Here is a 3,837-nt window from a genome sequence, read left to right as displayed (position 1 = left end):
CAACACAACCACAAACTTCAACCAACACAACCACAAACTTAAACAAATACAACCAACAACTTCAACAAACACAATCAATCTTTTCTCGAAAATAAAACGAGTTTGGCCTGTGGGGGAAAGGATCACCCAACACTAAACGCTCACATACTTTAATAGGGATCACCCCCGACGATACCATGACGATCTTCTTGCTTGATCTTCTCTTTCTCCTCTTCTTCTCTTCTTCTTCTCTTCTTCACTCAAAACCCTCACTCTCACTCTTTTAAAATGGTAAAACTGATCAAAAAAATCAGCCTAACACATTTATATAACCAAAACAAAAGGCTAGGGAAAAGACCAAAATGCCCTTAAAATTTCCGGACAGATTCCCTTGCCAACTGCCCAACTTCCAAAGGGCATAACTCACTCCTACAAACTCGGAATTGAGCAAACTCGGTGGCGTTGGAAAGATCATTCCATAAGCTTCGCAACCATAACTGGAAATACTCCTAACTCATCTTGACCTAGGAGTTACCACTGCTCAAAGTTGGCCAAAAATTCACTGATTTCCATACTTAGCCAAATTTCCAAAACTTTAAGATTCTTTCCAAAAATGAAAATTTCAAATTCTAAGCCTCTTCAATTATTTCAAAATGTCGGATGTTACAATATCTCCCCCTTGGGAACATTCGTCCTCGAATGAGATGACTCTTACTAGGCTAAGGGTGTAAATCAAACTCAAACACCCAACAAGCAACCATGCAAACACCAACAACAACTACATGCTCACTATAATTAAAAGAGCACTAAGAAGGAAATTAGTACCTTAATCTGCATTTCCTCTGGATTCAAAGAGATGTGGATATCTCTTCTTCAACAAATTCGTTCTCAACTTGCGAACTTGGCGGTCTAAAATCTAAACAGGAATCTCCTCATGACTCCTTTCATGGTTGAAACTTTCAAATATATCCAACCCTCTACTTCAAACTCTAACGCCTTTCTCCTAACATCAATGTAGGATTCTTGACAACTCTGTGCCATTTTCAACCTCTCTTGAATCACTGTCGCCTTCTTTATAGCTTGATGAACTAACTCTGGATCTATCACTTCTATTCCTCCTTCTGCGGAATCTACAAGTCTGACTCCCAAGCGTGCAAGTCTGTGCACATCTTTTGCTAACTCTCTCTTTCGTTCTCCAATATGGGCGGTGCTACCTATAGACAACTTTGCTTAAAGAATCAGTAACAATAATAACCTTACCAAGGTGATAAAGAAAACTCATGTCATCATCCTTGAGTACCTTAACCACTCTCTCTCTGGCTGAGATTAAGCTCATCTTAAGTGAACACACCCACATGAATTTCATACAACAATAACGCCATATCTTCGAAGCAAAAACTACAACAGCCAACTCTAGCTCATCACATTAGACCCCGATTCGCCTAAGCTCGACTATTATTCTCAAATTCATCTTATATTTAGATACTCAGTATGTACTCAAGAACCAAATATCATAACTGGGCGGTAGTCAACTTCTCTTTCCATTCTTGAAAGTCTTCCTCACAAGCTTTAGACCATTGAAAATTTGTTGCTCTTCCGAGTCAACTTGGTCAAATAAAACCCTTATCTAACAGATCCCTTTAACTGATCTTTCAACTTTTCAACTCTGTTGGAGCCATTCTATAAGGCGAAAAAGAGATAGGACAAATATCTGGAATGATGTCTATGCCGAAATCTATTTCTCTCTCAGGAGGAATTTCGGGTAGATCATCAGGAAAAACTTCTGGAAACTCTCTTACTATAGAAACTGACTTAAAATGAGGTATCTCAACACTAGAGTCATTAACTCGGACTAAGTAATAGATACAACCCTTCGAAACTAACTTCCTCGCCTTGAGGTACGAAAAGAAATGACCCTTAGGCACTGTTGAACTACTACTCCACTCTATGAATGGCTCACTTGATTGCTCAGGTATAACATCAAAGTTCATAGCAACATAAGGAATTCAAAAGATAAACTCACTCTGGGTCTAGCAAAGCATAAACAGCAAAGTCAAAGACTCGAATCATACCAGTGACAACATCTGGTGAATCTTCTTGCTCTTGGCGACTGTTGATTGCATAGAGGCGGTTTGCTCCTCTGCCAGTACTAGAAGTAGCTCCTTTAGGTACCATCCTGTCTGGTGGGACAACTGATGAAGATTGGGCCATCTTGCCCAGATTTCCACTACCTTGCCTGTTCTTAGGGCACTCCTTCATGAAGTGACCCTCTTGCCCACACTTAAAACAACCTCTCTGCCATCACGACACTTACCTGGGTGGGTTCTACCACACCTAGCACATGCAGGAGCCTTACTACCCTTTGGTACCATACTTCCTTGAGGATAGGCAGGTCTAGAACTGAAATTATAGGAATTTCTTTTGTACCCATCTTTGTTCGCAAGTACAAGGGCACTAGCAGATAGTGAAGCATGTCCCTTCTGTTTCTGTGGAAGGGATGACTGCTTAGCATCATTCTTTTGCTGCCTGAACTCATCCCCTACTATCTTAGCCCTCTTATCCGTAAACTCTTCTCTATCCTTCAGCTTATCCTCCTCAACTTGTTGTAAATGGATCATAAATCTTTCTAGGTCAATATCCCCTATCAGCATAGCTGTCTTGCCTTCCTTGCTTGACTGACAAGACAACCCAGCAACATATAAACTCATCCTACTCCTCATGTCAGCAACCATCTCCGGAGCATAGCGGGAAAGTTGTGTGAACCTCAGACTGTACTCATGAACACTCATAGACTCTGGATTAAGGGTGAGAAACTCTTTTATCTCTGCCTCTCGCAACTCACGAGGAAAGAAACGCCCCATGAGAGCACTCTCAAACACAACCCAACTCACTGTTGGTGCATCCTCAGCCCTATTCTTTTTCCATTGGTCAAACTAGATTCTAGCAACACCTTTCAATTGGTATGTAGCTAGTTCCACCCTCTCCGACTCAGCAACATGCATCACATCAAATACCATTTTAAACTCCTCAATGAAGTTCTCCGGATTCTCAGTGACATTTGAACCTGTGAAGCTTGGTGGGTTCATCCTAAAGAGTTCACGGATCCTTGAAGTATCAACCACTTCACGTCAATTGTCTTTCTGCCCAACGTGATAGGTCGCAACTTGACTTAACATTGGGATAGCTTCACGAAAATCAACATATTTTATCTCTTCTTGGGTTTGCACTTCTTGGGCACTTGGTAACTCTTGTTCTCCTCAACACTCTTCATAGCTGGACGAACTCTGACTGCTCTTCGTGGAAGCATGATCCTCTGAAACACGCAAAAGCACGAATTAGAAAGAAACTTTTTAGAGATAAACTCTAACGCACGAGATGAGTATGAAAGAAATGAGAAATCTTCCTAAATGTTGTAGCCTCCCAATTATAGATGTGGCGCGCTTCACACCGATAACTAGGACTCTACAGACACGGCTTCATAGACTACCTAGGACTCTGGAACTTGCTCTGATACCAAGTTTGTCACGCCCCGAGCCTACACCCTGGGCAGGACCAGCACTCGGAGACCATTGCTGGCCCCAAGCGAACCCTTGGCCTGGCTTTCTTAACTCAGCGGAAACCTAACTCAACAGAATACTTCATGCAATGCAAAGTCATAAGATAACTTAACTGATACAAATCTGGCCAAAAGGCACCTCGAGTCTCAAAATAGAACATTTACATATATACATATGGATGAGAGACTCAATACTAACTGACTGACTGTCTATGAAGCCTCTAAATACTGAGATGGATGTTGGGACAGACCCCGCAACACCCTAATAAAACAAAACTAAGAACACAAAACAATTGAGTCCT

General features: G+C 41.5%; 1 pseudogene; it reads right to left on the bottom strand.

The window, feature by feature from the left end:
* Positions 1-1,602: 1,602 nt before the first annotated feature.
* LOC125868662 (uncharacterized) lies at positions 1,603-3,286 on the bottom strand (annotated as a pseudogene).
* Between the last annotated feature and the right edge of the window lie 551 nt (positions 3,287-3,837).

Source organism: Solanum stenotomum, chromosome 6 (assembly GCF_019186545.1).
Source record: "Solanum stenotomum isolate F172 chromosome 6, ASM1918654v1, whole genome shotgun sequence".
NCBI classification, from domain to species: domain Eukaryota; kingdom Viridiplantae; phylum Streptophyta; class Magnoliopsida; order Solanales; family Solanaceae; genus Solanum; species Solanum stenotomum.
This window is presented reverse-complemented; position numbering and strand designations above follow the sequence as displayed.